Source organism: Anomaloglossus baeobatrachus, chromosome 5, assembly GCF_048569485.1.
Source record: "Anomaloglossus baeobatrachus isolate aAnoBae1 chromosome 5, aAnoBae1.hap1, whole genome shotgun sequence".
NCBI classification, from domain to species: domain Eukaryota; kingdom Metazoa; phylum Chordata; class Amphibia; order Anura; family Aromobatidae; genus Anomaloglossus; species Anomaloglossus baeobatrachus.
The window spans coordinates 243,642,049-243,654,848 of NC_134357.1; the positions used below are offsets into that span (position 1 = coordinate 243,642,049).

Here is a 12,800-nt window from a genome sequence, read left to right on the forward strand (position 1 = left end):
GGGTTTTGTTTCTGGCACCCTACCTTTCATAGATGAGCCAGGTCTTACATATACATAGCCTCCTTACATCGGCGCTCGTCGTGCCCTACAGTGACCTGGGCCCTACAGTGACCACTTAATGATGTTAGCTCAGGTCACTGCACTGCTCTCCCAGCCAATGGGGAACGTTCTGTTCTTCATTGACTGGGACAGCGAGTATGGATCGTCGTGGGACCCCCTTATTGGATTACGCCGGACACGGATTTGTTTTTTCTTTCCAATAAATTGGTGAAAGAGGGAATGTGTTGGGAGTGTTTTTTCAAATTAAAATTTGTTTCTCTATTTTATTACTGACTGGGTTAGTGATGTCTGGTATCTGATAAACACCATGACACCACTAACCTCTGGGCTTGATGCGAGGTGACATTACACAGCTGGTATCAACCCCATATATTACCCCGTTTGTCACCGCACCAGGGCATTCGGGATGAGCCAGGTAAAGTCTTGGGACTGTTGTATCTAATGGATGCGGCAATTCCGGACGGCTGCTGGCTGATATTTTTAGGCTGGGGGGGGCTCCCAATGACGTGGGTCTCCCCAGCCTGAGAATACCAGCCAGCAGCTGAGAGACTTTATCTTGGCTGCTACCAAATTTGGTGGGATTTATTGTACTGTACGATATAGACCCACCCGCGGCTGTAATTGGTTGCAGTCAGACAGCTGTCACTGGGGGTATGGGGGCGCGTCTGACTGTAACCAATCACAGACATGGGGAGGAGTGAATATGTATGAGCCTAATGAGCGGCCGTCTCAGGAAGAACAAAAAGCAGCCACGAGAGCAGTGTGACAGCCGTGCCAGTGATCAGTGAGTATGTAGCGCTTTCTCCTACCCCTTTGCCCCAGATTTTGTTCCCCATAGACTTTATATGGGGACCAGCATATGGCCAGATATACTGGACTGCATGTAACTCTCCTTCCGTTTTTTTGCGGTCCGCAAAAAAAAAAAGACGGAGGTCACACGGACCGTATACTGAACGGAATGGGACAGATGCAGTTGTCATATAGATTCCACAAGGTAAAGAAAGTTCAGCTCACCGATCATTAACTTGCTGATGCATCCAGAGGTCCTGTGCATGGAGTAGCTTCGCCACTAATCAATATAGAAAAATAGAAAGTCCAGCGCTGACCAAGTAAATAAAAATCCAAAAATGTATTGTAGAAATATTTAAAATCCAGCAAGTAAGTGCTTGTGTCATGAGGAGGCAGACAGAACAACGCGTTTCGATGCTCAGGTCTTAATCATGAACAGCGTTGTTCTGTCTGCCTCCTCATGACACAAGCCCTTACTTGCTGGATTTTAAATATTTCTACAATACATTTTTGGATTTTTATTTACTTGGTCAGCGCTGGACTTTCTATTTTTCTATAGATGCCACAAGGATGCATCCTTGGACCTTTTTTTGCGGACCGCAAAAATAGAACAGAATGTAGCCAATCCATCAGCCACATAGACCATAGTAGACCACAGACTGCTAAACTCAGACCATAACTCACTTCTATTCCGGAAGGATGTGTTGGTGACTTGCTGTTGCAATGTGGACCCATTCACTTGTATTCCTCTGCGATGTAGCAGTGACACATAGCGATCTTTGGCAAGGCAACCTGTGCTGTGGCCAAAATCATCATGTGGCCTTAAAGGGATAGTCCACTTATAGAAAGTCCATTCTGCAGTAGTTTGTTAATAAAAAATATACATATATAACCTGAGCTTTACTCACCCTCCCACAGTCCACTAGTGGGTCTTTGATGCGTCTCCTGGTGCCTCATAGTGTCTGAGGTCACATCGACAGCGCTGCAGCCAATCATTAAGTTTGCTGGCTCTGTCTTGTAGATGTAGCGCCCCGCTGAGAGCCGCTAAACTTACGGATTGACTACTATCCTGGAAGCAGCGGGGGACACTGCTGGACCCAGGACAGGGAGTAAAGCACAGTTGTTTTAAAAGACGCTGGGACCAGGATTTTCTGGGTATTCACCTGGATCATGCACACCCTATAAAGCCTAAAATGCCAGACCTCTCCTGCAATCTGTTACAAGACATAGACCACAATGGCTGCCTCCTGTGCTAGGAGCAGCTGGTGGAGAAGACAGCAGCGGAATCCTGTGAGAGCACAGCCCTTCCTCCAGTGTGAGGAGCAATCCCTCACCAGACCTCTCCTGCAATCTGTCACAAGACATAGACCACAATGGCTGCCTCCTGTGCTAGCAGCAGCTGGAGGAGAAGACAGCAGCTTAATCCTGTGAGAGCACAGCCCTTCCTCCTCCAGTGTGAGGAGCAATCCCTCACCAGACCTCTCCTGCAATCTGTCACAAGACATAGACCACAATGGCTGCCTCCTGTGCTAGGAGCAGCTGGTGGAGAAGACAGCAGCGGAATCCTGTGAGAGCACAGCCCTTCCTCCAGTGTGAGGAGCAATCCCTCACCAGACCTCTCCTGCAATCTGTCACAAGACATAGACCACTATGGCTGCCTCCTGTGCTAGGAGAAGACAGCAGCGTAATCCTGTGAGAGCACAGCCCTTCCTCCTCCAGTGTGAGGAGCAATCCCTCACCAGACCTCTCCTGCAATCTGTCACAAGACATAGACCACTATGGCTGCCTCCTGTGCTAGCAGCAGCTGGAGGAGAAGACAGCAGCGTAATCCTGTGAGAGCACAGCCCTTCCTCCTCCAGTGTGAGGAGCAATCCCTCACCAGACCTCTCCTGCAATCTGTCACAAGACATAGACCACTATGGCTGCCTCCTGTGCTAGCAGCAGCTGGAGGAGAAGACAGCAGCGTAATCCTGTGAGAGCACAGCCCTTCCTCCTCCAGTGTGAGGAGCAGCAATCCCTCACCAGACCTCCCCGGCTGCAGGCTGCAGAGCCCGGCAACACGTGGGACCCGCAGGGTGGAACGCAAACAAGGCACTCTCTGGAACGCAACATCAGGAAGTATTCGTCTGCAACCCACTTCCGTTTCCGGTGAGCAAATTTGAGGGCTGGAGAAGGGGGTTTTACGGTAAGTGATGGTTTTATGGAGGAGTCCACGATGTGGTGTTTTGGCTGCGGGGATTTCTGCGGCTTCTAGTCATAGGAATGATGTGCTGCTTTACGTTACAATGCCGTGCTTTACTGCTGATGGGCAATGCTAATCATGGAGGGAGGGCTGCTGGGAGGCTGGGGTCTGGCAGTCACTGTCTGTCAGGGCTTTATTGTCCTCATTTCTGCTTTTCACACCATGTTTTTACTCCTGTTCCGCTTTCACTTTATAAAGCCCTAACTTTTTGTTTCTCCATCACCAGCTCCATATAGGACTTTATGTGATTTCACAGGGTTTATTTTTTTTGTTATTAAATAAAAAAATCTGGGGAAAAAAATCTTTTTGGGTGGAATAAAAAAAAAGCCGCAATTCTGGCATTATATTAATGTCTTCTTTTTTATATTTTCTGTTGGATCCTTTGTATTTCTGTCTTTATTATTTTCCTGGCATTTATCGTGCACGACTTATTTGTATTATTTTTTTATTCATGTAATAATGTTATTAGTAACTTTATTATTAGTTATTTACCGTAATATTCTATTATTGTTGTTGCTTTCTATACCTCTACATGTTGTGGTTATATTATTTGCCTTCCCTGTTCTGTAACCTTTGCACTGGATGTGGCCTCGGATCTCCGGGATCAGGTATATTATTAGTGCAGTAAATTCCTCCCCATGGGGCATTTTAATTGAGAGGCTTCTACCCATCTTCATAGATGGGATTGTGGAATACTGCTTGTAATACTTAGCACTATTGCAGTTAACTGCTTATTAAAATTGACGGCCATTCTTAAAATAATAACTCTCTTCTATTCTTTACAGCCTGTTGCCTAGGTAACTGACCACCGATGCTGTCTAGCTTGTAAGCACTGCATTAAAGCGCAACATTGTGCTCCAGCAATCCTGTCTAGCTTCAAAACAGCGCTTACAAGCTGAATAGAAAAGAGCTTGTAAGCACCGCTTTTTCTTTCTTTTAACAGCCTTTAGCTCAATCTCGAGCCATGGCAACTTGATGGATGAACACTCTGTAGGAAGATCAGTCTTGTGCAAAGCTGGATAGGTTCATCAGGATCAGGGTCTTCTCCGCCATTAGGCCCTGTGTGCACGATGCGGAGTTACCGCGGATTTTGCCGTGGATTTGCTGCAGAAAATGTGTCTAACATTGCTGCAGTCATTCCCCAGCAAATCCTATGGGTCTAAAAAAATGTTTTGCGCACAATGCGTTTTTTTTATACCCGTGGATTTTACGCTGCGGAATTAATGAGTATGTCACTTCTTTTCTGCAAGTACCTGCGGTTTTTGCCATAGATAATGGTAAAAATCAGCAGGGACCAACCTGCAGAAAATCCGTGGTAAAACAACATGTGGATTTCGCTGCGGTTTTGGTGCGTTTTTTACCGCGGGTGCAGTATTCTTTATGAGGGTCCGGATTTTCCTTAAGAAAAAGGCACTTTCTAGTGCGCACATGGCCTAATCTTGACAATATCAAACCCTCGGGATGCTGGTCTCCCCCTTCGCCTTGTGCTTCTATTTTTCCAGCGATGATGTCCTTCTCTAGTGATTGTTCTCTTCGTATGATGCACATGTTCCATTGTCTAGCAGTGGTAGTCGTCTCCAAGACAATGAGCTGTAATAAAAGAAAAGTGTTAATTCCTCAAGAACAGGTGAAAATTTTAATAATCAGTAAATTGTAAAACTGCTTGTATTTCCAAGCACCATTCAACAATACCTGTGTGTACAGATGGGAATAACGCTTTAATTTTTTCCTACATTAACGCACTATGAGCCCAAAACATCAAGACCGGCATTGTCTATGTCAGTCTTCAGGAGGAGTGCTGGAGTCAGACGCTTCTGAATCATGAAGAGGCGTATGCCTTTACATGAATCTGGAACATTGGTCGGGTGGCATATGCCTCGGTGTGCGCCTCGCTACAAAGCCTTCTCCAGTCCCTGCTGGACTTAGATTCATGGTGTACCGAACGGCGCCATTCATCATAACTTTCTCCCACCACAGATCTGCCTACTTTTTTGGAGCTGGGCAAAAATGGCCTGAAAACACAATAAGTAACATATTTTAGCACAGCCTCGAATTGCGCTAAAATTATGCAAATTTTCCAAGCCAGAATACTGGCGTAAAAGCATTAATGTATTGGGCCTTATGTCTTTTTAAGGCCGGTTTCAGACGTCCATGTTTCAGTACGTGTGACATCCGTTTTTAACACGATGCCACCCGCACCCATGTTATTCTATGCTGTACTCACACGGTCGTGTTTTCACACAGACAGTGTGACCTCTCATGACCCCGCACGCACACACGCAGACATGTCCGTTTTTTCTTCGGCAGCACGGGTGTCACACGGATCGCACGCTGATGTGATCCGTGTGACATCAGTGTGACACATACTGGAGAAAACACGGGTCTTTTAAATAAAAAGATTTTCTATATTTACCTGTATCCAGCAATGTCTCCTGCTTCTGACCCCCGCTCATTATATACATTGATTATTCACCGCACTGATGAGCTAGAAGCCGGAGCATCGCTGGGGACTTCAGTGCGGGGGACCGCATCGCTGGGGACAAGTGAGTATCCAGCAGAGTGTGTGTCTGTATGCAAGCGTGTGTGTGTAAGCGGGGACAGCGCCAGGGACAGCAACCTGGAGGACAGCATCGCCGGTGACAGGTGAGTATTCAACAAGCAAGCAATTTACCATTGGAAATAAAGCTTGAAAGAATTTTTTACTATTATCCAGAAGCTGGATTCTCTTCCTTTTTCTTCCTGAACCTCAGCACATTCAGAGTGTCTTGATCCGTGCATGCTGGAAATTTCAACAGATGAGCTGGACACCTATGCCTTTTCTCTTGTGTGCAGTGACGTCCAGGAGGTCATCAGAGTTCCCAATGAACTCTGATAGACCCGTGAAGTCACTGTCCTGACACCTGCTGTAGCGGGAACTCTGATGACCTCCTGGACGTCACTGCACACACACTGCTTGCTGGATACTCACCTGGCCCCGCGATTCTGTTACCAGCGATGCTGTACCCAGAGCTGTCTCCGCGATGCTCCTTCTTCCAGCTCCTCAGTGCAGTGAATAATCAATGACTATAATGAGCGGGGGTCAGAAGCGGGAGACAGCAGAGAAGAAGAAAACAGCGCTGGATATAGGTGAATATGGAAAGTCTTTTTATTTAAAGACCCATGCTTTCTCTGGTACCTGTCACATGTATACAAACACAGATGTCACATGTTTGACACACGTATGACCATAACCATGCGTGTGGCTTGTACCTGATTAAACACGGACGTCTGAAACCGGCCTAAGGCAGAGTTACTTGCCTGAAAAAGTGCTAAAAAAACACCAAAAAGACCCCTTCATCACATGTGCCATAAATATATGGCGTAAGTTGGTTGCAGGTATATGGAGCACACTCATGGGATGAGCGGGCCCCTTAGCCAGCAAGTAATGGTTGTATGTTACAGAACAGGCCCTTCCTCTAACATGTTAACCTGTTAAATGCTGCTGTCCATCTCTGACAGCGGTATTAAAGGGGTTGTCCACTATATAAACAGCTCCTTCTCGTTCACCCCATAAAAATAAATAAGCTTATACTCACCTCCCATGTGGCCTCTGTTCCAATATGTCAGAACTCGTGCTCCTGGGGACCACATGACATTTTTATGACATGCAAGTCCTGCGACCAGTCAACACCAGCTTCATTTTTCCCGCCTTCGGACGGTTAAGTAACTAACATGAAGTGAGCGCTGCTACTGCCACTCACTTCCTTCTAATTACTCCTGTGTCCAAAAGTGGGGAGAAGGAAGCCAGCGGTGATTAATTGTGGGGCTTGCATATTATAACAATGTCATGTAGGCCCAAGGAATGCAAGTTCCAACATCCTTGGAAACTCATTGGCACAAGAGGCGAGTATAGGCTTTTTTTTTTCTTTTTTATGGGGGTACACATGAGTAATGAGGAGAGATTATACAAGTAGTAGACAACCCCTTTAACAGCACACTGGCATGTCATTCTACATGCCCATCGGCGCACTCATGATGTGATCACAGGTCACTGATCGGTTGCTATGACAGGTGTCTGTTGAAGATATCGATGTCTGTTACTACAGAGCTCCCTTGAAACCCATCCTGTGGCTTCAAAGGAGACTGTGATTTTTGCTATATACAGCACTGCGATGGTATTGCTGTATATTGCAAAAGCGATCAGATGATTGCAGGTTATAGTTCCCTAATAAAACTAATAGATAGAGTGAAAAGTAAAAAAAAAACAACAAAGGTTTAGAAAATATGTAAAAAAAAAAACCTAAGTTCAAATCACCTCATTTTTCTTAAAAAAATCAAATATATAAAGCTGTGTGTGTATGTCCGATAAAGGAATCCGCACCGTCGCATTTACAATCACAAAATTTTGCACAGACGCCCCATGTGACCCAGGGAACATCATAGACTATGATTTGAGGGGAAAATTAAAACCCCACGCTTTACAGTTACTCTTCAAAAAATCTGCCTTCATTAAAGTGAATGGAGCTGGGAGCTACAGGTCAGTAATAGCAGCTGTGATTGGTTGCTATAGGCAACGAGGGACATTCTTAGTATAAGACGTTTGTGTGAGGTAATGCGATATCAGTGGACAGACACACACAAACCTATAGGCACAGGGAAAGAGACAGACAGACATGGAAAGAGACAGAGTGACAGACAAAAAAATACGGAGACAGACAGTGAAAGAGACAGGTATAGAGACAGAGACTGGGGGAGAGACAGTTACTATCACGGGCAACACAGGGTACTACAGCTAGTTAAAGATAAAAAAAAATACACATATTTGGCATCACCATATTCAGAAAACTCAGATCCATCAAGATATAAAAATAATTAACCCGTAACCAATAAACCTCATAAACAAAAAATATTTAAAAACCCCAAAATTACATTTTTTTTTTTTGTGTGTCCGCAAAACCACAAAAACAAGCGATGAAGAAAAAGTCATATCTGTCCTAAAACAATATTAATAAAAATGTCTCACCCCACAAAAAATAAGCTATTGCAGCTCTCTCAACTAAAGAATGAAAACATTACGTCTGTCCATAAAATAGCTGTGCCACCCAAAATCTTTCTTTTTTTACATGTTTGGTATTGTTGTACTAGTGAAGATAATCATTTTACCAGCTATTTTTTCCACTTACCATAGCATACGCTGTAAGTTCCCAAAAAACAATGTTAGGATTGTGGGGGTTTTTTTTCAGAATTTCACTGCACTTGGTTTTTTTTTTCAGGTTTTCTAGTACACTATGTGGTAAAATATAAAACTAGTCCCACAAAAATCAAGCCCACATACGTCTCTGTAGATAGAAAGATAAAAAAAAGTTATGGCTCTGGGAAGAAGGCAAAGAAAAAGGAAAACGGAAATTGGTCATGTTGTGAATAGGTTAACGAGGTCAGACATTGAAAGCAGCTAAAAGTGACCGGTCCATTCTTCTGGTGGCTTCCACTTGGAAGCCCTCAATGTGTTATATACAGAATAAAAGACAAGCCAGTGCAAAGCTATTGAAATAAAACATCAGAAAAGACCCATTAGGTAAAACACTGCCTGATTTCCTGAAGATTCTTCTAAGGGTATGTGCACACGTTGCTTTTTTTTCAGCGTGGAAAAAAACGCACCCTCTGGCAGAGGGGAGAATTGTAAACAATGCTTTTTGAGAAAAACGCATCGAAAAAGCATGCGTTTTTCGTGCGTTTTTCATGCGTTTTTTTAGGTGCGTTTTTTAAGACTTGTTAGTGTTAATAAAGTTGGTTGAACACAGACGTTTGGAAAAAAAACCTGTGATGTCATTTCCTTCTCCACATTCTGTTTGGATAAATGGGAGGGCTTGGAATGGAAGGAGCACCATTTGAATTTTGGAAAAGTTGAAATAAACTTCTCGCACCATGTCACATTAGCAGGGCCCCTTGGGTATCTATACGTCAGAAAAACCCCACAAGTGACCCTATTTTGGAATCTGCACCCCTCAAGGATTTTATTCAGGAGTATATTAAGCATTTTGAATCCACAGCTACTTCACCCAAAATGTTGCTGTAGCAACAATATTCTCACTTTTAGGCCCATTTCACACGTCAGTGAAAAACACTGACGTTTTTTACTGGCGTGTAAAACACGCACATGTCCCTCCGTGTGCCGTGAATCACGGCACACGTGGGTTGTCTAAGTGCAATCCGGGCTCCGTTCAACGTGGCCCGTGATTGCACTTAGTAATCAACTCACCTGCGCCCGCTCCCGCTCTCCATGGTGCTGATCCCTCCCGCGGTGCAGCATCCGGCCGGCGCTGACCCCCGCAGCAGCTGCTTCCGGGTCGGCTGTGTCACGCATCATGAATATGCGCGACAATAATGAGCCGGCTCAGAAGCAGCAAGCTGCATGGGCTGCAGAGGACATCGCTGGACACCGGGTGAGTAAAAATGATTTTTATTTTAAAAGCACGTTTTTTTCTGGCACGTGTTTCACGGACCACACCACTGCGTGGTCTGTGGAACATCAGTGATGCCAGAAAAAAATGGACATGTCTCCGTGCGGCAATCACGCACACGCGGGTACGCTGCACGGAGACACGTGCAGTGAAAAATCACTGATGTGTGAGCAGACCCATTCATTATAATGGGTCTGCGTATGTCAGTGATTCTGGTACGTTTAAAAAAAAGCACAAACGTACCAGAATCACTGACGTGTGAAAGAGGCCTAAGGCTATGTGGCCATGATCCAGCGACACGGCGTCTAGTACACAGTGTCAGCCTCCTGCAGAGATGTGAGTGTTGTCCACGGGAGAACCCAGCTGCCCATGCCCACGATTTGGGTTCAGGCTGCTGTGGAGCTCTATGCTACCTGCAGAGAACACTCTTGTCTCCGCAGCATAAATTGACATGCTGAGGCTCGGGAAGCCACGCCGCAGGTCAGTTTATGCTGCGGAGAAAAGCACAGTGGGCATGGGATCTCCAAAAATCCTTCCACTGTGCTTCTACTGCACAATGCAGCGTTATGGACGCAGGGAAAACACTCAGTGCCCAAACCATGGCAAAACCTGATTGTGGGCACACAGCCTAAAAAGCGTCAATGGATAAATGGATGTCAAATATATATAACGTCCCACCCCCGCCTGCATATTCTAAGCTGGCACCTTTAGTACCTTTCATGTGGCACTAAAGGGTGCCTAGCTTAGTATTTATCCAAAAAAAAAACAAAAAAAACAATGAAAAAAATGGCGTGGGCTCCCCCCTATTTTTGATAGCCAGTCAGGGTAAAGCAGACAGCTGTAGCCTGTAAACCACAGCTGGCAGCTTCATCTTGCCTGGTGATCAATTTGGAGGGCTCCCCAGGCTTTTTTTTTATATTTATAAATAAAGAATTAAAAAAAAAATAACGTGGGGTCCCCCCAAATTAGATCACCAGCCAAGGTGAAGCTGACAGCTGGGGTCAGGTATTCTCAGGGTGGGAAGAGCCATGGTTATTTGACTCTTCCCAGCCTAAAAATAGCAGGCCACAGCCGCCCCAGAAGTGGCGCATCCATTAGATGCGCCAATCCTGGCGCTTCGCCCCAACCCATCCCGCGCCCTGGTGCGTTGGCAAACGGGGTAATAAATGGGGTTGATACCAGATGTGTAATGTCACCTGGCATCAAGCCCAGCAATTAGTGATGTCACGGCGTCTATCAGATACCAGACATAACTAATTGACAGTAAACAAAAGCAAAAAAAAATGACAAAAAAATTTTTTATTAGAAAAAACACTCCCCAAATCATTCCCTTGTTCTCCAATTTAATCAAAAAATTTAAAAAAAATGGGTCCTCAGAAATCCATTTGGACGTCCCACGTCGGCTCTGGACCTTCTAGAATATGGGGGCACGTTCAGGGAACGTATCCCCCATTTTCTAGGAGGGCAGACCCTCCATTTGAGGAGAGTGGGTGCCAAAAATCTGCACCCACTCTCCCCGGGTCATAGCTGCAGAGAGCGAGCAGCCAGCACAGCTCTCTGAACACAGTGCTGGCTGTCAGCTGCTCGGCACATGTGACCGCACTGACCGACGTCTGCTGTGAAGGAGGAGGGCGCCGTGGGGGATCAGCGCTGCGACCGGACAGGTAAGGGGGAATACCGGGGGGAATAGGGGGTGACCTGGCAGGGCCTGGGGGGCATTTTTCTGTCGCATGTCTCAAGGCACATGCGACAGAAATCATAGGAGCAGGGCGGCCGGTGCGCTACTGTGCGCGCAGCCATGTTGGATTTTCGGGAGGGGGGCCGGGGGTCGGGGCGGGCACTTTGGCGACACCGGGGGCTTTCCAGGACTTTGCCAGGAAGTGAGGTCAACAGGAAACCTCTTGACCTCACTTCCAGGTAAATGCCTGCGTTCTGTATGCCGATAAAGCCCGCGGACTGCAACAAAAAAGCAGCTCACTGCGGTGTAGCTGCGTTCTGACCCGCATCATTGATTCAATGGGAGAGAGAACGCAGCCACAACGCACAAAAGAAGTGACATGCTGCTTTTCTTTCCGCACCGATTTTTGGCATCCAAAACGCTGCGTTTAGAAACGCAGCGTGTGCACTAATTTTTCGGCTTTCTCATACACTTTGCTGGGAAAGCTGAACGCATGCAATTTGCCACTGAAACGCTGCGGTTCTAAACGCAGCGTTTCCGCGGTAAAAAACGCAACGTGTGCACACAGCCTAAAAGACACCATAGGCACATACTGTAAACTGTTTTTTTTTCCAAGAGACTAAGATGGGGGATACCATGGATGGTAAGAAGAACAAACAAAATCAATTTTGGAACAAATCAAGTCAGACGTCGTTCAAAGCAACAATCACCAGGCTACAACTTGTCTACTTTAAACACATCATACAAAGAGCAATTACTGGAGGACATCATGGTCAGAAGAATAGAAGGAGCAAGGTGAAGAGGAAGACCAGCAGCCCGATAGCTTGATATAACCAAGAAAATATCAGAGAAGACTCTGGTGGAGCTATCTAGAATGCACAAGATTGATCTTCCTACCGAGCATTCATCCATCAAGTCACCATGGCTTGAGATCGAGCTGAAGGCCCTTTAGATGTGTGATAATTAAGGCTAGGTTCACATTTCTGTTGTTTTAAATCCGTTAGGTCTGTCAGCAACGGATCAGTTGTTTTTTAGATGTCAACTGACGCAATGGATGTGTTTTTCACAGGATTCCTTTCACAGGAATCCTGTGAAAAAACTGATCCGTCGCGTCCGTTACATCCGCTGTGCATCCGTTTTTTGACGGATCATTCATGATCCGTTTGTGTTTGGGACAGCCCAGTGGGTGTGCCAAACATGCTGGGCATGCTCAGTAGAGCATGACGGAATCCAGCGCTGGATTCAGTCGTAAGACGGATTACGACGGAATCCAGCACCATAGACATACATTACAAGCGTGACGGATTCCTGCGCGGTGCGTTAATTTTGACGGCCCGAAAATGTTACATTCTGCGTTGTTTCTGCCCGGCGGTCAGTCCAAAGACGACTGACCGCTGCGCAGCAGTTGCAACGCAAGGTCATCAGTCGCAATCCGCCACTAATACAAGTCTATGGGACAAAACGGCATCAGCCAAACGGACTCCGTTGTTTACCATAGCTGCGGATTGTGACTGATACATTTTAACGGAAATGTGAACCTAGCCTAACTGGTGTCCGACCACTGGGACCCCAGCAATTTAACAATGTGTCT

The 12,800-nt window shown here is 45.9% G+C and overlaps 1 protein-coding gene across 1 annotated transcript in view; it reads left to right on the top strand.

Moving 5' to 3' along the window:
• The first annotated feature begins 3,001 nt into the window (after positions 1 to 3,001).
• Positions 3,002 to 12,800, top strand: part of LOC142311144 (uncharacterized) — a 43,563-nt gene continuing 33,764 nt past the window's right edge. The window contains exon 1 of the mRNA XM_075349301.1: positions 3,002 to 3,034. The gene's annotated coding sequence lies outside the window, so the exon portion shown is untranslated. The remainder of the gene's footprint in view (positions 3,035 to 12,800) is intronic.